This window comes from Sapajus apella, unplaced genomic scaffold (genome assembly GCF_009761245.1).
Source record: "Sapajus apella isolate SASKATOON/1434 unplaced genomic scaffold, GSC_monkey_1.0 scaffold8, whole genome shotgun sequence".
NCBI classification, from domain to species: Eukaryota; Metazoa; Chordata; class Mammalia; order Primates; family Cebidae; genus Sapajus; species Sapajus apella.
In genome coordinates this window covers 10154034-10179771 of record NW_022436948.1, presented here as the reverse complement: position 1 = coordinate 10179771, position 25738 = coordinate 10154034, and the positions used below count along the sequence as shown (strand labels likewise).

Below are 25738 nucleotides of genomic sequence, written 5' to 3'. Positions count from 1 at the left end.
AGCCAGTGTGATATTAGAGGGAAAATAAGAAATCCTTTGGAAAGCCAAAATGCCATTACTTATAAGCATTGTCTACAAATTGTTATCATCAGCGCTATGTTGTTTTGTTTTTCTCTCAACCGTGTGGATCTGGCAGTACCCAGGCCTTTAGGATTCTAATAAATTATTAATCCAGGAGTTAATAATTCATGGTAATTGGTGGTATAAGCCACTTTCTCTGGCAAATTTGTGAGCAAAGGTCACAACTTTTTAACAGCAAGGGTAGAACCTCTTCTGAGTTTTTTTTCCCTCCCCCATGGTCTATCACAGAAATATTAAGATATGAAAGAAAAACTTTAACCAGGGCTGGGAAAGCAAGATAATTCCAAGGATAAAAGTATAGACTGTCAGCCATACTTCCTGGCCAAGCACTGCCTCCATAGCCCCACTGGAGGAAAAGGAGGTCTCCAGGAAATTCAGGGGACTCCAGCCCCACAGGAGCCCACCCAAGAAGGATATGGCCATGCAGGTTTGTAAACCTTTGACAAGACAACTTATAATAATTAAACATGTCGACTCGTTGATCAAAAAAAATTTTTTTTCAGAAAACAAAAGAAGGCCTTTGAGAGATTAGCTCACCAGTGGGATTTTTCACAAAGAATGATAATTTTTCTAAATTACAAGGCACAGACTTAAGAATAGAGAACACCCATTCATACAGGATGACAGCCACAGAATGCTAAGCAAACCCCTTCCACCACTGACTTCTTTGATTTTAATTAGTGTGTGTGTGCTCTTTTTATTTCCAGAAAGAATTTCAGGTAATTCCTGAGCGCAGGCCACAGAAGGCAAGAAATAAAAGACTTCTTACCTGGACTAATGTGCATTTACTTTCCAACTCATGGATTCGCCCCTAGATCTGTGAAGCAGCCACAAGTGGCCTGGATGTTCGGGGTGTTTTATACCTTTTTTGGCCTTAATACTTATTTGCAAGGTTTGTGTCAATTTACAGGCTGATGTGATGATTTCGAAAATAAGATTATTCCTAGTAGCTTGTTTCAGTCTTGATTAAAAGATAGATGTAAAATATGCAAAGAATGATGTCTGAAGACTTAAAGATAAAATTTACATGGAAGCCACTAGTTTGAAGAGTTTCAATCAGCTCCTCCAGCTCTTGTTTTTCTAAAGAAAATTTGAATAGCATATGCTTTTCATTGTGCTCCTTTTCAGCCATTTACATATTGGGGAAATGTATATTTGGCAGCCGGTCCTATTTTTAGGAGTCCTGGAAACTTGCCCTTTGAAAATGTTTTCATTTTTGGCACATATGTGTGTCTTAAACAGAATGAAAACACAAAGCCAAAAAGAAAAATATGTACAAAAAGGAATGATTTTTCCAGCCCTGTGTAGCACAATAAGAAAGCAATCATTCAGTTGTGACTTTAAAAATGGATTCTTGCCTGGATTTTCCAACAATTTCCTTCTAAATGAGCGTTTTTCTGCAGAACTGAACTAATGTAAAGAGACAAGTTGTTTCAGTGCCAGAACTGAACAAGCCAAAAAAAAAAAAAAAAAAAAAGGATGGAGGCTATATTTTCATAGGAGGAACTTAAAATAATACCCACTCTGTTTCTCTGCAGCTTCTCGGGTCAATTCAGAAGAAGGTGCCATATGCCCATTGCGTGACTTGAAGCGTGTTCTCCCAGCCTGACTCTTGGTCACCACTCGTTCTGTTATTTGCAGTCAGTAACAAAGATTCATCCTTGTGTCCGTCATGCAGCAAGGAGAATCTTTGTCACTTAGTGTAATTAACAGCTGGATCTCGCAAGGCAAGGTGGGAGAAGGAAGCTGTTCGTGCATAGACTCGGATAAATTCAGGGCAGGCTTTGCGGATCCTTTCTGCCTTTTGACCAATTAAGATGCCAGAGCTCAAGCAGAGGAGGAAATATGGTAAGCAAAGTGTTTTCTCTGGGGCCGTGTGTGTTATACCCCCAAGCCCTGTAACTGTAGTTCAGGAGAGTTCTCTAACTTTCCCTATCAAGCCAAATGACCGTCAAGGACTCTCCTCTACATGTACATCCTATTCCAGGGTATTTCATCCTTCCCACTTTTCTTTCACCATATTGTCTTCACCAACCTCTAGATAGATACCACGATAGGATAAAAATTAAAAAGAGCCGCCTAATGTTTGATGAGTGCCTACCCTGGACTATGTGTTTTAATCACTCAGCAAGCTTTCAGAGAATGTGTAATGGACCCTGTTTTCAAAATGAGAGGACTGAAAAGAGGTTTGAAGAGGCTAGTGCTGAGGTTAGGCTCAGGAAACGAAGATGGAAACAGACAAATCAGGACCACATCGAGGGCTCTCTACCTCCGAGATTCTTCGCTCACTTTTCCCTGTATTGTGGTGTTTTCTTTCAGTTTCATTTTTTAAAAATAGAAATGGGGTCTTGCTATGTTTCCCAGGCTGGTCTTGAACTCCTGGCCTCAAGGCAATTCTCCTGTCTGGGAGAATTCTCCATGGTGCTGGAATTACAGGCATGAGCCACTGCACCCAGCCTCCTTAACTTTCTGAACTCCTACTTTTTTATTTTTGTGACCCTGCTTTTTTCTTCCTCCTTCTCTAAGAAAATGTCTGGATTGATTCCACTTGTACCTGGAGACCTTTAAACCCCTGTCTTCCATACCTGAGCAAATCCAATTTAACTCTCAAAGTTTCAGAGAGCTCCTAAATATTAATAGTTCCTCACCATCATCTCACTTGCAATCTGTGAATCTCAGAGTTCCCTTTCCAGAGGTCATTTTGTGCCTTTAGTTAGCAAACGCATACAAATCCTAGGATCCATGAGATTTTTTTTCCTTCTATTTCTGACCAAGGAGAAAGCAAACATGTACTGCTGCATTTGCCATCCCAGGTCCGTAATCTTTCTGATCTTTCATCACCTTTAACAATCTCATCTCATGTATCTTTTCCTAGGCTCATCCCTCAGATAGTTGGGTGATTTCCCCAGGCTTCCTCTCACCTCCCTGCTCATGGGTATACTGGCTAGGAATGTCCAGCCTCGTTCATGAGGGGGTTGAGTCTCCTTTCCCTGCCCTGTTGCTTTCCACAGGGGAACCACATCCTCCCTGACTCCCTGCCCCTCCCCAAGAGCCAGGACTCCCCATCGCCTTCCTCTGAGCAGAAGTGTTCATCCACCCTCCTCCCCGCTCAGCCCCCCATCCATAGCACTGTTTCTAAACCTCCAGCTCCCTCTCCCTCATCCAATCTGTGTTAGTCTGTTTTCACACTGTCCATAAAGACATACCTGAGACTGGGCAATCTACAAAAGAAGGAGGTTTAATTGGACTCACAGTTCCACGTGGCTGGGAAGACCTCACAATCATGGCGGAAGGCAAAGAGGGGCAAAACATATCTTACACGAATGGCAGCAAAGAGAGAGACTGTACAGAGAAACTCCTGTTTTTAAAACCATCAGATCCCCCAGAATGCAATCACCTCCCACCGGGTTCCTCCCTTGATATGTGAGAATTGCGGGAGTTACAATTCAAGACGAGATTCGGGTGGGGACACAGCCAAACTGTATCACCATCTTTTCAAGGACACTTTTCCACACATCTCACAGGGTCAGCTCCTGTCCTACCCAGCTGAACAGCCATCCTAGGCCTCCAAAGTATTTCCAGCCAATGTTCATAGCTCTCTTTATCCAACTTGGGAACTCCCCACTGCCCCCAAAACCTACCTGCTTCAGGATAGGCTGCAGCAGTGACAATTTTGGAGGCCAGCACCTCCACAGTTTGCTCTGATTTACGGTGTACCCACTTGTGCTCTGCCTAAGCTCCTGAGGATAGGGGCTCCTGTTAGTCTTCGTGGCACTACGTGTATAATAAATCATAATGCTACAAGTGGGCATTCACTTCTAATTCTTTAAATATATAGGAAGCACAGTCATTCCTTCCAAGTCCATGAAAGCGCCTTGCCCACAACATGTATTATTTTTCAATCCAAGGTACAATGCTGAAAGTTCAGACCAGCATGGCAAGCTGTGAAGGCACAATTTAAATTCCTACCACACCACAACTATTTTTGGCTACTGTGTTCCTAAGTATTTAAAGTCAGTGAACATTCCCTTCTTCCCACCCAACCCCGCTCACATGACACCACCAATTTTGCCTTCAGGAAAACCCAAATGCAGATTCCTGTGACATTAAGTGGACAAGATGAAGAGTTAGCTCCTGCTGTAATCCTGCTATCATCAATCTGTGGAATCTACCAGAAAGTAAGCTAAAATTTATGAACCCAGGGAACTGAGGCAGGGTTGTCCTCAAGCCCATCTGTCTGGCCCAGACCTCTCTGCAAGTTCCAGACTGAACTGCCTGCCAGATGTCCACCAAGATAAAACATGTCACTACTTCAGGCCAATTTCTTTGCTTTCTCTCCACAGGTGAAACCAGGCAGAGACTTGGGAGTTAATCCCAGACTCCTTCCCCTAAATGATCCCTCCCACACCCTCCAAGTCGTGTCCACATCCTGCTGAGCAGATCATGTAAAGTCACCTGAGCCTGTCCTCTGCTCTCTGTCCCCAGCACATCCTCTCCAGTGTAGAATTAGGAATGGCATTACAGTCCCTTCACTGTCTTTTACCTGCGCCCCAGAAGTATTTACCCTTCAGCAACTCTGTTGCTCACACCATCAACAGAGCTCTGGACCTGAGAGATGGATGTGGGGGTGACTGGAAATTCAGTTCTCAGTGCCGCCCTGTCACTCACTCTCCACCTCGGCATTCACAGCTTACCAAAGACCGACGCAGCCTTCTGGTAGACCCATAAATGGAGGCTACCAGGACCACAGCAGAAGCTGGTTCACATCCTGTGGTGGCACACAAGGTTTTCCAAGGCCCAGTTTCCACTGCATTTTAATTTGAGCAATACTGGACTGCCTGGAGGTCCCCAAACCCACCAGCCTTTGCACGTGTGCTCCCAGCAAAATGCTCTGTCCCACATCCCCTCAGCTCCACACAACTCCTCCCAGACACTCAGAGGAGAATCTATTTACAGATTTTGCTTGCTCAGATGAGACAGCCCCTAGGATAGCTTTCTGACTTCAACTACCTCCTCCTTATCCCTGTCTTAATCTGCTCTGGCTGCCGTAGCAAACACCACAGACCCAATAGCTTAAACATCAGACATTTGTCTTCTCATAGTTCTGGAGGTCGGAAGTCTAAGATCAGGTTCCAGCAAGGTTCAGATCCTGGTAGAGCCTCTCTTTCTGGCTGGTAAATGGCAGGCTCTCACCATGTCCTCAGGTAACCTTTCCTTAGAGCTGTCCACACAGAGGGACATCTCTTTCGAATCTCTCTGGTGTCTTTTTGTTGTTCTTTTTTTTTTTCTTTGTTTTTAGACAGAGTCTTGCTCTGTTGCCAGACTGAAGTGCAGTGGAACGGTCTCGGCTCACTGCCACCTCCGCCTCCTGGGTTCAAGCTATTCCCCTGCCTCAGCCCCCAGAGTAGCTGGGACTACGGGCACATGCCACCACACCCGGCTAATTTATTTTAGTAGAGAAGGGGTTTTACCATGTTGGCCAGGATAGTCTCGATCTCCTGACCTCATGATTCACTCACCTTGGCCTCCCAAAGTGCTGGGATTATAGGCATGAGCCACCGTGCCTGGCCCTTTTTTTTTTTTTTTAACTGGTAACCAATTTATTAAAATAGTTGACTTTAAGCATCTGCAATGGTGGCTTCAACCTCAACTCCAGGCTCCATTCTGATAGAAGTCATCTGCTTAGCAATCTCAGAAGGGCTGTGTGAGTCAATGAGTGGATTCTCCTCTGGAAACAATCCCATGTCTTAGAACCTTCACCTCAAGGAGTTTTTCTTGTAGTAATTCTCAAAGTCTTGGTAGGCATTCTGGTCCTTTCACTTTGCAATTCTCTTCCTTTGCTCCTCTGATCACATAAGCACGCATTTCTCCAGGGTTTTTATGTGGCAACTCATTCACATGATTCGAATTCAGCAACTCTCCACCTCCAGCTCCAGGGGTGTTTTTCCGGGATCTTTAAAAGCCATGGCTGCAGCGTGGCTTCCTGACCGACTTGTTCATTGGTGAGAGCAAAGAGTGGGGAATCTGGAGCAGGAGCGGGTGGACCACAGTGCCGCAGCATTACAACCGTGTCGTCCTCAAAAAGCTGTTCTTTTCTTTTCCATAGGTTATTGGGGAACAGGTGGTGGTACGTTACATGAGTAGGTTCTTTAGTTGTGATTTGTGAGATTCTGATGTACCCATCATCCGAGCAGTTTACACTGCACTCAATTTGTAGCCTTTTACCCCTCACCCCCTTCCCACCTTTTCCCTGTGAGTCCCCAAAGTCCATCGTGTCGTTCTTATGCCTTTGCATCCTCATAGCTTAGCCCCCACTTATGAGTGAGAACATACAATGTTTGGTTTTCTGCTCCTGAGTTACTTCACTTTTAGTCTCTGATCTCATCCAGCTTGCTGCGAATGCCATTAATTCATTCTGTTTTATGGCTGAGTAATATTCTTTCTCTTCTTAGAAGGCCACCAATCCTATCAGAGTAGGACCCCACCCTGATGACCACATTAAACCTTAATTACCTCCTAAAAGCCCTATATCCAAACACAGGAATTCACAGCTTCAACACAGGAATTCTGAAGAACACGATTTGGTCCATAGCAACCTACACCCCAAATTCCGTCATAGAACAAAACACATGACCTGCATACAGAAGAAAAATGACTTTCCTCCACTTGACTACTCTACAGATTAGTTTGTTGAGTGTTTTAATATAAAAGTTATTATTTGCAATTTATCTTACTATAATTGCATGACATTCCATTATTATTTTTTGATAAGTAGAAATGCAATATGTTTGCATGTGTGTGTTTTCATTGGTGTCTTATGAAACTATCTGGCTGTTTTTTACCTAAATGTGTTCATTTTGTAGAGTTAAATCTAATATACGTATGTGTGTAATTGATCCTTATACATTGATCAACCAGATAAACCTGTAAATTAACTTTTATTTGCTATGGGCATTATTTGTTCCACAAAAATTCTAACAAAAATGGTCAAAAAACAACCCACATGATTATGTAAACAACAAACTATATTTTATGAAACTACAGAAGTTTCACTGTTGCCATCAATCTGTGAGTCACAGCAGGAAAAGGAATTGATGGGCTGATAAGGATCCACTTCACCTGCTTTGAAGGAGCCACACCTCTCCTCTTTCATGAATTATAAAAATTGAGAGACAAAAGTTGCCATTCTGGAAATGGCTGGATGCTGTTAGCTGTCATGTGACAAGTGAGGTTTTATTTATCTTTAGCTCACAGTTCCCTCTCACATACATACTGAAAGACTGAAAAGAATGCTGGGGATCACTAAACACGACTGGTTATATGGTATCTAACTACGTCTTCAATGTTTACTAAGACTAAAATTTAATCTTTAATCTCAATTGCATTACACATCATGAATAATGTGATCCTGTATTCCAGCTCCTGATCCCTTATGAAGTCAGTCTATAAAATAATCAGATTAATTTATAAAAGTTACCCAGGAAAAATGGTTTGATGACTATGGTTGCATCTCACTTGCTTAACTTATTCAGTGTTTTAAGCTTAATTTCCACAAGAGGTTGGAGCTGCTAAGAGTTGTTTGTTATGAAGCTGCAAAAAGACCATACTTAGGTGTTTCCACACCAAACCAGACTGTGAGCCCTAGAAATGGACATGAGAGGTCTTACAAGACCCTCTTCTCCTTTATGGCCATTTCCTAAAGCTAATATCAAAAGTCTGCATTGCCCATGAGTTGAGCCATCCTATGCATACAAAATGGCCACGTAGATGGATTACATAAATGCTGCCATTCCTTCCTAATAAAATGAGTTTGTGCACTGAAAGTCATCAATTCATCCACATTATATCACAGAGGACTAATTTCTGCAGCTCGAGAACTGGAAAACCTCAGCGTTTTTCAGAGAGACCAGAAACGCTATCCTACAGCCTTCCCTGCCCCACCCTACCCTTCTCCTTGCCCACAGCCACTGACGAGTCAGTGGTAAAAGATTCTGTCTTCACCTCAACTTGGATTTCATTTTTACTCTCCACTCCCTTAGAGTTGAGGTTCTAGAATATTCCTTGCTTTTCAGACCACCTGCAACTTGATCCAAGATTCAAATACCAGTTTCCCTGTTTTTCTTTTTCTTATTCTTGGAAACATATTCTTTGCTAGAGCAGGTAACCATGAACTCCACACATCCCAAATTTATTTTTGTTTTTTTCTTGTAGAGACAGGGTCTCTCTATGTTTCCAAGGCTGGACTTGAACAGTAGGCCCAAGTGGTCATTCCACTTAAGCTTCCCAAGTAGCTGGGACTAAAGATGACTCTACACCTTCTGAGGAAGAAGCTAGCATCCTCCCCACACAGCCCATTTTTTCGGGCCTATTATAGTTCTATTCTTTTTATAAATGATTAACTGATAATGGATTCAAGAAACATGTAGACTTTGAACGGTTGTAAAGGCACCCTTCCCTTCACCCTCCTCCGTCTCCCCTCCATACACTCACCGTATTTTCCAGAGCCTGCTCTCCTCAGCTACCTCAGTCCAATTTACCACATGTCGGCTTCTGAAGAAAGCCAATGTGTGGAAGCCAACGTGTGGTAAATTACTAATTGCTAACTGAAGTATATTTCATTTTGCATAGTAACAATTACGAGCAGTATTTCCTACGTTCTTAGCAGTCAGAGAAGTGGTCCTGCGAATGACTGCCACTCCTCTCTACCTCCTTTTCCCCTCCTCTGCCACACAGGCACGCATCCCTTTCTGTTTATGGAATTCATAAACACATGTAGCAAGCTGAGTCTAAAAAGTCTCTGGTCCCACCTAAATTCTGTTATAGAGAGTGGAAGAAACAGCCAAATAAGCTATTACCAACAAACAGAGGCACCTCAAACCTTCATATTGTTTCCTATTTCTTTGCTCAAGCCATTGGAAGAGATTTTACGTGTTTTCTCTCCAGTACAGTTGACTCTTGTGCAACATGGATGTGAACTATGCAGGTTCAGGGATACATAGACTATTTTTCAGTAAAAGTTACAATGAATGTGCCTCCTCTCCTGGTTCCCTTTCCATCTTCCCCATCTCTGCTTCCTCTGCCCCCTTGAGACACCAAGGCCAACCCCTCCCCTTCCTCCTCCTTATCAGATTACCCCACATGAAGATGATGAAGATGAAGGCCTTTATGATGATCACTTCCACTCCATGAATAGTAATATGTTTCCTCCACCTTTTGCTTAATAACATTTTCTTTTCTCTAGCTTTATTGTGAGAATGCAGTATATAATATATACAACATACAAAATATGTGGTAATTGACTGTCTGTGTTATCAGCAAGGCTTCTGGCCCACAGTAGGCTATTGGTGAAGTTTCTGAGGAACAGGCTATTGGTTAAGTCACACATGGATTTTCAACTGCATTGCAGGGGCGGGGATGTCAGCACCCCTAACCACCACATTGTTCAAGGATCAACTGTAATTTCTTTGCTGTACCCTAAATTTGAGAGGCACTTACAACAGCTGATAGAATTTTTCCTGTGTAAAAATAGAATTTGTCTGAGAAAACTCAAACCTGGGATAGTCCAGATTCAATCTGAATTCCTAAAGGGTATGCTTTCCCATCTGTACACCAAAAGATTTCCCTATAATTCCATTTTGCTGGTGCCTGCACATTTTTTCACATTAAACTTGAGGAAGGAAGAGAACACTCGTCCTTGAGAAGTTTACAGCAACAGAAGCACCAGAATGGAAGCATTAGATAACTTAGAAAAATTAAACACTTCTAAACAGCACCCCAAAAAAGTAAACCATTTTTAAGAGATGAACATTTTATTTTTTAATTATACCATTAAATATCATAAATAGATCAAGTTTGTTTGCTCCTGTTACTAAGAGCAAGAAAGGAAGACTGGCCAGGCACAGTGGCTTACGCTTGTAATCCCAGCACTTTGGGAGGCCAAGGCAGGTGGATCACAAGGTCAAGAGACTGAGACCATCCTAGCCAACCCTGCCTTTACTACAAATACAAAAATGTTTTAACATCGTGAAACCCTGTCTTTACTGCAAATACAAAAATTAGCCAGGCATTGTGGTGCACACCTGTAGTCTCAGCTACTCAGGAGGCTAAGGCAGGAGAATCACTTGAACTCAGAAGGCAGAGGTTGCAATGAGCTGAGATCGTACCACTGCACTCCAGGCTGGTGACAGAGCAAGACCCCATTTCAAAACAACAACAATAAAAAATTTACATATCTATATATGTTAACTCATTTAATTTTAACGGAAACACCTTAGAGTGAAGATCTTGCAGCTCACTAGGAATTTCCTTGTGGGCGAAATATGGGGAAGGCATGTAGCTCTTCATCTTGTAGTCATCTTATTTAGGAACCAAAAAGAGGGAGGCAGATTTGCGTGCCCCATTCTCAACTTGACTTTTCCCTTTGGCTCAATGAGTTTGGGGTCCCAAGATTTAATTTGCTTGCACAATATCATTCTATTCTAAACCACTGAAATGTCTTAGCTCGTTTAATCCTCATAACAACCTTGTAAGAGAAGTATATGCTTATTTCCAATTTATAAAACAAATGAAGAAATCAAAGCCCAAACAGAATAAGTAACTTGCCCAAGGTCCCGCAACTGGTAAGCCACTGAATTTGAACCCAGGAAATTTGACCTCAAAGCCCACATTCTTAATTACCACACTCAACTTCTCAACGGTACCATCCTAGGAGCCAGACTTCAGTCTTCATCTGTTAGCCAGTCGGAACAATTCAAATGATCCCAGTTGACTGGCTGGGATGTCACTCTAGATACAGTATTGTCTTTGTTTACAAGCCCATTATCTAAGTTTCATAAAGCAAACCCCTATTGAAAAGTCTGACTCTGTGGTTGCTATTAAATTTCTAGGTCCATGTTCGGCATGTGTTCTTTTCACCCCTGTCAAATGAACTGGATAGACTAAGCAACTAATCGATTTTCTCCATAAAATCTTCAACCATGTTCTCATAACCCAAAATGATTTCTCCCCTCTCAATCCGTTGTGCATCATCAGGTGGCGTTTGGCTTCCAGCACAATAAAAAATGTGCCATTTCCATGTGCCTAATCCCTGGGTGGCATGATCTGAGACCTGTTTGGCTGGCTTGGCTCATGTTTCACAGAGCTTCTGATCAAGAAGCCTATCTTCCCCTCTCTGGGAAGCAGGAGACCTATGGTAGGCTTTCATGGAAAATGAGCAACTACTTATCTCATGGGCTTCCTTGTTTCAGAAGAATGTCCCACAGCTATAATAGAAAGGCCGCTTAGCAGAGACTATCGATGTAGGCATAGTAATAGTCTCATAGCAACAGTGAGGGGGCAGTGGCTAACTGTTTACTGAGTATCAGGTCCGACTTCACGTACTTTACCTCGCCACATCCCTATGATGTAAGTATGGTTGTATCCCATTTTACAGACAAGAAGGCTGAGGCACAAAATAAGACAGGTATTTTGGCCACTGGAAAGTCAGATTTTGCAGCTGCCTTGTATTGGTCAGATAGTCTAACCACTGTGGCAAACAACCCCACGTCTCAGCAGTGTCGCCTAGTGAAGATTTATGCCCCACTCGTACCACAGTCGGATGAGATACCCAGCAGCAGCCTTCCACAAGGTGATTCAGAAACCCCAGGCCCTCCCTCCTAGAGGCGCCATCATCTTCTGGTCTTTGGAGTTCTCCTTGGACCATGTTCAGTTGTCAGAGAATAAGGAGGCCTGAATTATGGTCTCCTGTGTCATCAAGCGAAAAATAAACAGCTTGATGAACACGTGGCTTGCTCTCAAAGCAATCTTAGAAGCATGGTCAGGTAGGGACAGAGGATAGAGAGCAAGAGAAGAACTAGCCCCTGACCACCTCTCCAGTATGGATGCCAGCTTCCCTCCCTCCCCATGCAGAGAGCCAGCATTCACACAAAGTGGATTGTGACTTCTCGTGTTTTAAAGAACAATCAGTCCTCTGAGTCTTCCAGGCCAGAGTCTTCCTCCACAACTAAACTCAGGAGTCGGGTGGAGTAAAGGCCAGAGGTATGTGAACTTTCCCTGACTCACCTGGGCTTTGGCCGGAAATAAGACAAGTACTGATACCTGATGTGGCTGTGACCTGGGCAAGGCATTGTTTCAGATGATGCGGTTCCTGAGTGCTTAGGCATGGCTCAGCCAGCCTGAGCCTCACTCTTGTTCCCACCACACCTTATTTGTTTGTTAAGTCACAAAACTTTCATGAAGTTAAGTCAGGCATAGCACGGCTCATCTGACTACAGCTATAAGCCTCCAGGAAGAGTGCTGGCACTAGGACAGACACTTGTCGATGGCTGACTACCTCCCTCCTTGCCATTCAATTATGTCCTGTTTGTTCTGAATTGTATTTGATTCCTCCATCAGAATTTCCTTTCCAGTTATGGATAGTGAAGAAATATCTTATCAAACGTCAGATCCAGGACATTCAAACTCTCATGTGTCCAGAAGACAAACCCTCTTGTTGCCTTTAAAATACCTCTCGGCCGGGCATGGTGGCTCATACCTGTAATCCCAGCACTTTGAGAGGCCGAGGTGGGCCGACCATCTGAGGTCAGGAGTTCGAGACCAGCCTGGCCAACTTGGTGAACCCCGGTCTCTACTAAAAATACAAAAATTAGCCAGGTGTGGTGGTGATGGTGGGTGCCTATAACCCCAGCTACTCGAGAGGCTGAGGCAGGGAGTATTCTTGAGCCCGGGAGGTAGAGGTTGCAGGAAGCTGAGATCACGCCATTGCACTCCAACCTGGGCAACAAGAGTGAGACTCTGTCTCATAAATAAATAAATAACCTCTCAAAAGATCTCAACTTGGCCTATTTTTATTGTTTCAGGAGACGTGTCTAGTAATGCTACTATCCAAACACATCAATGATGTAGCATCATTAATTCAATGTTTCTTAAAAATTACTTTTGAGTCAACATAACTTCTTCCTTGACCATTCTGTTTCTTGATATCCTTATCCCTACCTGGTGTCAAAACCCATCTGCGAGCACAATTAGATAAGGCTTCTCATCGTTCTCAGGGTACATAAAGTCCCTCTCCTTCCTTTCCTTCCCTCCCTCTCCCTATGCCTTTCTCTGTCTCTTTTTCTACCTACCTCGTCTCTACCCTTCCTCCTTCCGGAAGCTTTCAAATACAAATTGAGAAAGAATAAAACCTCCCAAACAAAACTATACAAGCAAATCCATTAGGCATTTTCTTCATTCTGTATGAAAATCATTAGGTAAGTGTGACCTGAGAGAATTAGAGAAAATAAATAGGAGCAGCTAGAAACCAATGCATCTGGAATAGGCAACAAATAAAGAAGAGATGAGATTTTTAGTACAAGGAGCTGAATGAGACCACTGAAAGTTGATGTAACAGGAGCCACATCAGGACTAACCACCTTTAAAATAAACTAATCCTGCAGTTTAGGAACTAGAAACTACAGCTGACAGTATCCAGCTCACGTCACTGTGCTGAGTGCCTACCAAAATGACGCGTGGTGTTTCCAAGTTTAATGCACGCTATTTACAATAGCAAAGACATGGAATCAGCCTAAGTGCCCAGCAATGGATGAATGGATGAAGAAACGGTGGTATACATACAAAGTGGAATACTATTTGGCCATGAAAAAGAATAAAATCCTGTCACTTGCAGTAATGCAGTAACATGGATGAAACTGGAAGTCATTATGTCAAGTGAAATAATCCAGGAACAGAAAGACGAATATTGCATGTCCTTTCTCATACGTGGGAGCTAAGAAAAGTTGAGCACACGGAGGTAGAGAAGGGAATGATAGATACCAGAGACTAGGAAGGGTCTGTGGGTGGGAGGTGGGGGGGATTAAGAGGGGCAGGTTAATGGGTACAAACATACAGTTAGACAGAAGGAATACGTGCTCGTGTTCCATAGCAGAGTAGGGTGACTACAGTTAACAACAATATATTGTATGTTTCAAAATAACTAGAAGAGAGAATTTAAAATGTTCCCAACACACAGAAATGAGAAATATTTGGGTGATGAATATACTGAAAACCCTGACTTGATCATTTCACGTTCTATGCATGTCATAAAATTTCACATGCACCCATAAATATGTACAAATATAAAATATTGATAAAATCAAATGAGTGCCATGTTACACATTGGGATTGGAGAGCTAAATTGGATGTGATCTCTGCCCTTGAGGAGGGAGTCAGACTAAGGCTTCCCCTACAAGATGGTCAACGTGATGACAGACGTGCAGGAAGAACAGAGGACTGGACTTTAATGTCTCGAGTACAGGAATAAGATTTGGTGCATGTAAGAGGAAACAGCCAGCCTCAGGTGTAAGCAGAGTAGAAGACAAGAAAGAAATAATTAGCGGAGGGTTTGCCGAGATGTCACGGGGGACATATGTGGATAGACCAAAGGCCGGGGGAATGTGTGGAAGGAAGAGTCTGGCCTGATGTAACTCAGAAGCCACACAAGAGGCAAGGAACAGGCGAACTTTCACCTGCAGACTGTCTGATGCATTCTTCACTCCTCGGTGATAACTCTGTGGAGGAGTACCCCTCTCGGAATGTAGAGGAGACCATGAGAAATGCTACCCAGGATGAAGTTCTGATTAACCAAGATAAACCATCTCTGGGGTAGCAGAAGTGGCAGAAATACAGATGAAAGCGTCTGCATCACCTTGGAGTTTTACAGCCAGGCAAGAGAGTGAATTTGAAAAAGTCAGAAAAAAAAAAAATTACGGTATGGGCTCATGCCTGTAATCTCAGCACTTTGGGAGGCCGAGGCAGACAGACCACTTGAAGTCAGGAGCTGGAGACCATCCTGGCCAATATGGTGAAACCCCCCTGCTCCCTAAAAATACAGAAATTAGCTGGGCATAGTGGCACACACTTGTAATCCCCAGCTACTCCAGAGGCTGAGGCCCAAGAATCACTTGAACCTGGGAGGCAGAGGTTGCAGTAAGCTGAGATCACACCACTGCTCTCCAGCCTGGGTGACAGAGTGAGACTCCAGCTTAAAAAAAAAAAAAAAATTACATAGACTTCCGTGGGCAAAGTTATAAGAAAAGAAGACAATTCAAGAGGAATTCAAGGCTCTAAAAAAGTAAAATTGATTGTAGTGATACAGTCAGAAATAATTCCTGTATGATTACTTTAAAAAATCCTGCATTAAAAACATTTTAGAAATTATTAATACAAAAAGTTGTAAAAATGAAATTCAAATCACTCACAATTTGATTAACCAGAAATCATTTTTTTCTACAATAAATAGATTTAAATTGGAAAATAATATAAATAATACATCCTACTTTTCTTTCACTTAGTGTAAGAGTATCTGCTATTAATTTAGTTTTGTTTTTTTTTTTTTTTAGTGCGACTTCTCAAAAAAATAACAGATCCTAGTGAGATTGTGGAGAAAAGGGAACCTTTATACTCTGCTGGTGATAGTTTAAATTAGTTCAATCATTGTGGTAAAGAGTATGGTAATTCTTCAAAGTGGAACTACCATTCAACCCAGCAATCCCATTACTGGGTATACACCCAGAGGAATATAAGGCATTCTACCATAAAGACACATGCATGCCAATGTTCACTGTGGCACTGTTCACAATAGCAAACTTATGTAATCAACCTAAATGCCCATCAATAACAGACTGAATAAAGAAAATGTGGTGCATATCCACCATGGAATATTATGTAGCCATAAAAAAGGAATAAGATCGTGTCTTTTGCAGGATGGAGCTGGATGCAGCTGGAGGCTATTATCCTTAGCAAAGCAGTGCAGGAACAGAAAAGCAAATGCTGTATGTTCTCACTTATAAGTGGGAGTTAAATCATGAGAACTTATAAGTGGGAGTTAAATGATGAGAACTTATGAACACAAAAAAGGAAACAACAGACACTAGGGTCTACTTGAGGGGGAGGGCGGAAGAAGGAAGAGGAGAAGAAAAGATAACTATTGGATAGTGAGCTTAATACCTGGGTGACATTATAATGTATATAACAAACTCCCATGACACATGTTTATCCATGTAATAAACCTTCACATGTGCCCCTAAACCTAAAATAAAAATTTTTAAAAAAGAAAACGTGATTTTTCACAGCTGTGAAAGGTGTCCATTATATAGGTGTTAGACAATGATTTTAGCACTTCCTTATTGCTGGAAATAAGTCATTAATAATTTGTTGACATGATAAATAACACCATGATGAACATCTTCAAGGCCTTTGCTATTCCTTCACAACAAGATGGGCTTCTCCTTGGCTCCTATATGAATATGGATTGCTGATGTTCTTACTTGAACTGCTGTAAAAATATTCCTGGCTAACTAAGGCACTTGTCTAAGGAAACTACTACAGAGCTTACTTTTCAGTTATCTTTGATAATAGAGGGGAAAGGAGATGAAAACACGCACTATTTCATCTACTTTCTGCTTGGCCTGAAAATGCATGGGAACAATTCCAGAGAATTCCCAGACATCGTGGGTGGCTTTGAGGGGCTATTTTTACAATAACTAATTTTGTTCTTTTTGTGTGTATGCCAATCAGAAGTTCGGCCCGTGAGTCTTCCCCCACCCTCCTCATCCTAGTCTCCATAAAACGGATTACTTTTTGTTTATCCATGCCACACACATGGGAAGGGAGAAATACACAGGAGCTGGAAATGCAACTTTGTCTGAGCCTTGCAAGTTGTTCACGAAATTACAAAACTAAGGGAAGGAACAAAAACACTGTTGGAAGAGAAGCCAGAAGTCTGAGCTGAAGCGTTGGCTTGTGTGTTACAGCAGAAACCTGCATGTGGTTGGTGGATAGAGAAGACAGTAGCCATGGGGTCAAGAGGACAGATGGGTATGGGCAGTCCAGGAAGCCGAGCCTGTGGTCAGTGGCCTGCGGGGAAGCTGAGACTCTTTTTGTCCACAGTTGAGTAAATTTGCTGTTAGAAGAAACTTCTTTGAGGCAGCTTGAGGTCTTCATGGAAAATGTAGCCTATCTCTAAGGAATAATGTCTATGATGGTTCTCACAAAATCTGCAGTGAATTGCTGAGCATCCTTAAAGGCTGGTATCCTGTACTACCTGCCAAGGGTAAAGCCAGTGGACTCACAGCAAGTGGATCCTGTGTATCTCACAGATCTCAGAAACAGCTGATTCTTTAGAGCCTTGTTGAAATGAAAATACTCCCAGGGGTCTTGCAACTAGGCTGCATTGCTCACCGCTCAGATGGGAGCATTCCATGAGCAAAGGAGACACACAGCTTTACGATGGCTCCAGCTGCGAGGAACTGCATTTTTCTGAGAGCCAGATGTGTTTCTCCAGATAACACATTGTCCTCCCTACTGGAAGTTCCAGAGAACTCCAGGAGGAGAAGGAAGGAGAGGCTTTAAAAATGTCTAGCCATGCAGTGAGTCACCAAGCAGCTCTTTGACTTGTTGTTCTCTCTTTTCCAATGTCAACAAGGTCACTGTGAACAGAAGAACACCCATCGGGGGCCCATGGAGACGGGAGCATCCCAGGGAGCATGAATAGGCTCCTGGCTGGGGCCGGGGAGGAGGATGTTGGTGAAATGAAGGAGCTCAAGTAGCAGCCTGCTCTTGGCAGGAGCTGCTGCTAATTTTCCTTGGCTGGCTCTGACTACCTGTCTGAAAGCAATGCAATGCAGGAAGGAAATTTTTCAAGAGATTAAACTATTATTGTTTCCTGTGTGGCTGTCTTCGCCAGTGTATGAAAAAAAAAATGAGAAAAAAAAAAAAGCTTTAAGGGCACTTGAAAAGAGATTTGTCTGAATAGCAGGGTGGTTGTGATTCATCCCCTGCCTCCAGTCGGGATTTGGCCAATTTCCTCAGGAAAGTGGTTGATTAGGACCCATGGATTTATCCGTGGCCTAAATATAAGATGTCATAAAGGTGATTAATGGTAAGCTCACCATCAGAGGGAGTTAAGAGTTTATAAAAAGCTATTTTTAACGGGTTGGAAAAGGAAAAAAATTCATTTGTCCTGTCGCCAACATGTTTCAATAGTTAAAAACCTCTTTGTAGGCCCCGATAATTCATGCTACCAACCGTTAAAGGTCGTTGTATTTTCTGACTTTACAAGTTTGTTTGAAAAGTTGATTCACTATGTTTGGCTGTTTATATAAAAGCAATGAGGGGGAAGGAAAAGAACACGTTATTTCCCCCGCGATTAGCGATTGCTGCACAGTGACACTTAAGCACAAGAGCCCTGTTCCTTCTTCCCACCCTGCCTCAGGGGAGAGAAGGGGCCTTTCTGTTTACGCTCCTGCCACATAAATAGCAATTGATGGAGGCTGTCCCAAGACGGTGCTCAGAGCCCAAGCAAAATTAGCCCGAGGTTCCCAAATCAGGGGAAATTGCAGTAGCTCAAAAACTGGAAGATGGCATCGATGGCTCCTAGCAGTGTCCAGCGTGGTTCATTTCGGTTACATCACCCAGAGATGCTCCAAAATGTTACTTTATTCTGACGGTAATTTCATGAACAGAGCCTCCCTTTAAAATATGACATCTTCTTCCCAGTCACAAACTAATGATCTTTGTTTGAGGGAACATATCTGATCCACCTGTTCATAGGAAAGCTGAGTTTCCTATAAAGTACCTTCCAAATTATGTAAAATGAGCATTTAATATTGGCAGAAGAATATGGTTACACACTAATGAATAGTTGCTCAGTATAAAAGGTTGTCACTGCTGTCTAGACATTTGGATGTTTAATGGATGGTGGAAACATAAACTCATAGATTCATTCTTCAATGCATATGATGTGGGAAAGGGCTAATTATTGAAATACAATCAATTGCTATCAATGATTTTGAGTTACTAGCAAAAATAGATAAAATATGCTTTTTTTTTCCCAGGCTAGAGTGCAGTGGCACAATCATCACTCATTGCAGCCTCCAACTCCTGGGCTCACATGATCCTCCCACCTTGGCCTCCTCCCAAAGTGCTGAGATTACAGGAATGAGCCACCATGCCAGCCAAGGTAAGATACTTACTTATGATTCTCACAATATTTTGAAAGATGATCCCAATCAACTTGATGCAGTACCAGGATATTCCTTGATTCATTCATAAACATTATAGGACACTCTAATGTGCCAAGTATACTCAGGACTAGAGAGGCAAACACGAGTAAGACATCAATGAGCCCCACAGGAAGCCTGGCAGATAAAGAAGTCTCTTACAACAGAGGGAGATAAGAGATATCGTAATATATATGTATGCACTTCTTCTCTGGAGGTCAGAGAGAGGTAAAACTTTTTCTTCTAGAGTGCCAAAAGCAGAGATAATAAGAGCAATAACCAGCTAACCAGAAGCTTCTGTTTTAGGGTACAACACAGAAGCTGCAGGAATGGCTTTTTCTCATATCTCCTTGTCCTGAATTGACTCTGACCACCATACCTAGCTGCAAAGGAGGCTGGGAAAAGTAGTCTCTCTCTGAGCAGCCATTGCCCCTGAAGGACGGTGTTTCTATTACCAAAAGGAAGAAAAGGAAGACAACTCTGAAGAACAGGTAGCAGTTTTTGCACATGTCACTTTAAACCATTGCCATGTAGGAGTCAAAGAGGAACCATAACATCAGAAAGCAGCCATCAGCACGACAGTTTCTGTCGAGTATGCAAGGCACAAGGCCATGTGCTGTACAGCCTGCAACAAACGGTAAGGCATTTTCTCATTATTTTGTATTAAAATTGTTTATAATTATATTTAATGTTTTATAACGTATAAATACTTATAATGTTTCATTTATTTCCTCATAAAAACAGAGAGCAATTACAAGCTCCATGAGCTTTGTTCAAAAAGTCATAGAGAATTTAAGAGCAAGGAGAAGAAAAGGAGACGAAATAAGCTTTGAGTCAGCAGACTCACGGAAAGGTAGCAAAAGCAAGGAAGATCATCCCAAATCAGAGTTAGCTGCTGTGATGTACTGCTTCCTCAGTCATCTGTGAGCCCTGCCAGAGGAGGTTGTATTTTATTTATCTTTGTGCCCTGAGCACCCAGTAGGGCTCATTTCCTGGCATTTGATTATGTTAAAGTGAGGGAAAGAATACTTTATTTGGCTTTTAAATAATGAATAGAATACACTAAGAGCTATCACAGAAGGGTCATTTGATCTTGACCTCACAATCACAGGGTCTCAAGTTTTAACTTTCAAGACACATATATGACATATATTGATGGCAAGCATAGTTGAAAGATGATGATATTCATCATATAACTTTGATTTCCTGTGTTATTACCAGGCCACACCACGTGTTATACACATAAATTGTTTTTTATAAACAGTATGAACATCTTGTGCCCAACACCATTATCCTGAGCTGAACAATTTGTCTTTAGGTTAAAAAAAAATGTTTGGGCCAGGTGCAGTGGCTCACACCTGTAATCTCAACACGTTGCATGGATGACTTGAGGTCAGAAGTTCAAGACCAACCTGGTCAACATGGTGAAACTCCTTGTCTACTAAAAATACAAAAACTTAGCTGTGTGTGGTGGCAGGCACCTGTAATCCCGCTTACTCAGGAGGCTGAGTGCAATGGCGCGATCTTGGCTCGCTGCAACCTCCACCTCCTGGGTTCAAGGGATTCTCCTGTCTCAGCCCCCTCGAGTAGCTGGGATTACGTCCATGCACCACCACGCCCAGCTAATTTTTTTGTATTTTTAGTAGAGGCCAGGTTTTGTCATGTTGGCCAGGCTGGTCTTGAACTCCTGACCTCAGGTGATCTACCCTCCTTGGCCCCCCAAATTGCTGGGATTACAGGCCTGAGCTACTGTGCCTGGCCACTTCATCTATGCTCTTAAGTATAGCTGCTGTGATTCGCTGCTTCCTCAGTCATCTGTGAGCCCTGCCAGAGGAGGTTGTATTTTATTTCAGGTACTGTATTTCAGTACCCTGAAAGCCCTCTCTTCTTTTGTCCCATTTAGATTTGTTAACTGGGCTTCCCTCCCTTTCCCAGGTGAAGTCACTAGGTTCTGGCAATTCCCTGGTGCTTTCCATCCTTCATAACTGCCTCTCTAAGGCTCAGTACTCTCAATGGGCCTCAGGATAGTCAGGCTGGGACCCTAGCTTCTGGCTCAAAAGCAGGTAAACAAGGAAACAAACAAAGAAAGTTTAGATGGATACCGTCCCCAGTTTCCTCCCTCCCCCAGGGGTGCCTGTTTAAACATTACAGTGTTTGGGGGACACCTACAACACTCCCCACTTAAACTGGATAAATGTTTATCTATTGGATCCACCTAATTGTATCAAAATTCCAAATCTCATACAAAGAACTTAAATGCAAGCAATCTCTAAATGGATTTTCTAAAAACGTGATATTTTTTGTTTCATCCTAACCCCCAGGGTTCATTCTAATAAGAAAGATCTATAAAAACAACACAGTGGTAGCCAGGCATGATGGCTCTCACCTGCAATCCCAGCACTTTGGGAGGCCAAGGCAGGTGGATCATGAGGTCAAGAGATTGAGGCCATCCTGGCCAACATGATGAAACCCCATCTCTACTAAAAATACAAAAATTAGCTGGGTGTGGCGGTGCGTGTCTGTAGTCCCAGCTACTTGGGAGGTTGAAGCAGGAGAATTGCTTGAACCTGGAAAGCAGGGGTTGCAGTGAGCCAAGATTGTGCCACTGCACTCACTCCAGCCTGGTGACAAGGTGAGACTCCGTCTCAAAAAGAAAAACAAACAAACACACACACAGACACACACACACACACAATGGCAAAAACAGTGATCCTTCTTCAAGCCTAAGTTTCAGTTCAGCACATGTATCAGTGATATTGACATGAGAAACAGATTTTGTAAAACTGCGATTCAGTTTTGCAAAATCTGGGCTCACTCACCCTTCCCAATTACACTTTTCCTCTCCATGACAATGTCTACCTGTGTCTTCCGTGAACGACTGCTGAGGTGCAGGGATGACTTCCAGCCCTTCAATTCCACCCTCAACCTTTCCCCTGGGCCTGCAACTCACATGCCACTGCCTGTGAGGAGCTGACACTTGGGGAGCTCAACCTTGGGCACTTCAACCTCAGCCCATCCAAATCTATGCTCATCATCTCACTCCAGACCTGCTCTTCCTTCAAGTTTCCTGGTTCAGTTAGAGACATTATCACCTTTTTTACTCTAGCTAAACATCAGGGCACCCACTGCCCCATATCTGATCACCTACAAATCTCATTGATTCTGTCTCCTGTGTTCTCAAATCCACACACTGATTATTACCTCATCCAGGCAACTCTGATTCCTCTTCTGGACAATAACCTACTAACTGGCCCTTCTGCATCCATTCTTGTCCCTGAATTACTCATTCTTCCCCCTGCAGCCAAAAGTACTTAAATATTCTTGTCCTCGTTCATTCAATAAATACTTATGAAGTATGTGTCACAAGCTAGGGCACCATGCCAAGTATAGTATATAGTGGTGAGCAAAGGAGCTGTAGCTCTCATCCGCATGGAGTAGACATGAATCTGATTGTGTCATCTTCTTGATTAGTATCTATAGCTTGAAGAAGATAGCCCCCAAAGATGTTCACGTCCTCATGTAAAGGGGGCACAAGGTAAATCTTTCAAGCAGCCACCAAAAGCTGCAAAAGGCAAGAAAAAAGTATCCTCCTGTAGAACTTCCTGAAAGAATGTAGCTCTGACAACACCTTGATCTCAGCCCACTGAGACACGGGTTGGACTTAGAAACTCTAGAAGTATGCTGTTTTAAGCCACAAAGTATATGGTAATGTACTAGGACAGCCATAGAAAACTAAGATGTTAGTTTCTTAATATTCATAGTATCAAAACAGCACAGTATCCGTCAATAGCTTCCCAGTGCCTTTAGGATAAAGCAGAATCCTTAGCAAGGATTTGCAGGGCTCTTGTGAACTGTTCTGCCAGCCACAGCCTCACCAGACCACTCTCATTTCCTCTGTCCACTGCCAGAAAGCTAAACTTCTTTCAGCTCTCAAAGGGGCTCTTCTCTCTGAGCTGGAACAAACTCTTCCCACTTCCTTGAGCCCTCCTCCCTTCCTCCCTGCTCTGTCTGCTGCACACCTACTCCCAACTTCAACCTCCAAGTTAAAGACCATCTTGTCAAAGTGGCCTTACACCCCTCAGCCTGTTCATGTTAGAGGTGCCCAGGCTCCCTGTACTTTCCTGTTCACACCTGTGCCTCTGTCTTTTAATGTCTCTAATCCCCACTTGATTAAAAACTAGAAGACAGAGGCTAGGATTCTCTTATTCACCATGTGAATGCCTACCATGGTGGGCACTCAATACAAATTTTCAAAATGAATGAATGCACTGATGAATATGGGACAAAAGGTAAGTTTCTCTTTCATCGAAAGCACAGTTCCCATTGTGTGCATCTGGCCACTTGCCACACTCAAACAGTGGCTTTATCATCCAAAATCATTTTGATATCTTAAATTCTGATGGCTTTACATAAACACAAGAAAAAAAACTTCCAATATTATGCATCTTCTTATTTTTTACAAATTACACTTTTGAGTTTTTATCTGGAGACATTTTCTCACCTTCTAGCAGCACCTAAAACTTGCCAGCTACACTTCCTGGGACTCTGTATTCATTCATTTCAAGCAGACTACCAGTCATTAAACACAATATGAGCAGTGGTGGGCAATATCTAAATAGCCATTGGCCAATGGCCCCTTAGAATTACTTTACTCCTCTGGGAAGATGGCACTTCCAACCTCCCATGGCCAAGGGCTCACATGGAGCGTCTGCTGTGGTGAAGAAAAGTGCATTCGAGGAAGTGGGCTCCTCCCATTGAGTCCATCAGCACCTCCTCCAGCGGGAACTTTACCTCCTTTCTGAGGACTCTTCTTCCTTCCCCCACTACACCTGTGAATATAAGGTGATGCCCCTTTGTGGCCACACTTCAGACCAACTACGACTGCTCCCTGGAAAATTTAAACCTGAGAAAGAGCTACTGCTCTCTCGCATTTCCAACAATATGCACCAAAGAAGCTAACAGAAGAAATGCAATCCAGGAGAAAGTGAGAAAGGAAGGAAGAAACCAAGGCAGAGAAGGAGAGGATTATATCTGAAGTTCACTCCTGAGGTTAGGAGTGATCCAATTTCATCCTTGGGTTCCATTAAGCAGCCCAACATCCATTTAGCCCATTCTCCTTTTTGCCTAAGCTATTTAAGTTGTGTTTTCATCATTTATAACTAATATGTTATAAACCTTTGTAAACTCTTGTAAACCACAGGGAAAAGCGAGTCCATCTGTGGCTGTATAGGAGCTGGCAACCTATGCAAAGTGAACCATGTTCCAGATAGCAGCATACTCTCTCTCAGAGAATGGAAGATCATCATTTATCCATTTTACTGTAGTAAATGCAGAACTTACTACATGCATAGTTGTTGCCAGAGGGATTAGGTGGGTCTTCAGATGCCAGAGAGAATCTAGCCCCACTTGGAGTTCCCAGTTCTTAACATCATAGTGAGAAAGAATCCAGGGACGACTCAGAATGAAGTAAAAAGCAAGATGAAAGTGCACACTTCACTGCAAAGCAAAAGTACACTCTCAAGAGTGGTGGGAGTGCAGGTGTACTTGGTAGACTGAGTCATGCACAACAGCGTTGGAGTTTCATTAGAGGTGGAATAATGAGATCTTCTAGGAAAATGGTGGGGAGTTTTTCAAATTGAGGTGCCACACTTTATTTTATTTTATTTTAGATGGAGTCTTGCTCTGTCTCACAGGATGCAGTGCAGTGGCACAATCTTGGCTTATAGCAACCTCCACCTCCCGGATTCAAGGAATTCTCCTACCTCAGTCTCCTGAGTAGCTGGGATTATAGGCACCCGCCACCACATGCAGCTAATTTTCATGTTTTTAGTAGAGACAGGGTTTCGTCATGTTGGCCAGGCTGATCTCAAACCCCTGACCTCTGGTGATCTGCCCTCCTCAACCTCCCACAGTGCTGGGATTGCAGACATGAGCCACTGCACCTGGCCACCACCCATTTTTATACTAAAATGCTCAGCCCTGGGTCATGTTCAATGATGGGTATGTGATTTAGTGTGGTAATGAGCATATAATTCGGTGTGAGGTAGGGCATGGGAGCAATCCAATGCCATGTTGGACCTAGCCAGGTTCAACCACCTTAGCCCTCACCCTGTCTGTGAGAGTCTAATAAGCCCAAGCTCATCTTTGTCCTTGCAGCTAATTCTAACAGCTCTTTTCTTGCTGCTCTGTGAAACTGCTGCTCGATATTTTCCCACTTCTCCAGTGATCACCCAGCATTCCCATTTCATGGGTGTTCCTTTAATGAGGAATAATCATTAGATATTCTGGAAAAGGAGGGAATTTCAGGGATCCCTGTTTACCAACCCGTCTCCCTTATTTGGGTTTGCCCAGAAGAGTCATGGACCTGTCACCCTGACCAGGGTTTTGGCCATTTTTTTCTCCCTTATGTTGGGTTTTCTGTTATCCTGTAGCTTCTTTGGCTATTAAAAATGTGTTTCAATTGTCTAAGCTAGAACTAAGTATAATATGATAATGCCCGAAAAGTAGAGTGTTGGAGATGGAAAAGACAGATGCAGATAATAATTATAACAATACATCTGTGGTGCACATGTGTAACACACACATCTAAACCGAGTTGATGCAGAGGCAAGGTAGAGAGA

At 42.8% G+C, this 25738-nt stretch overlaps 1 long non-coding RNA gene across 1 annotated transcript; it reads left to right on the top strand.

Annotated features, from left to right (window-relative positions):
- The first annotated feature begins 251 nt into the window (after positions 1–251).
- On the top strand, positions 252–4975 carry LOC116550669. Its single transcript, XR_004268527.1, has 3 exons — positions 252–1929; positions 4160–4259; positions 4425–4975. It is a non-coding gene; the product is annotated as an uncharacterized LOC116550669 (long non-coding RNA).
- Positions 4976–25738: the final 20763 nt, after the last annotated feature.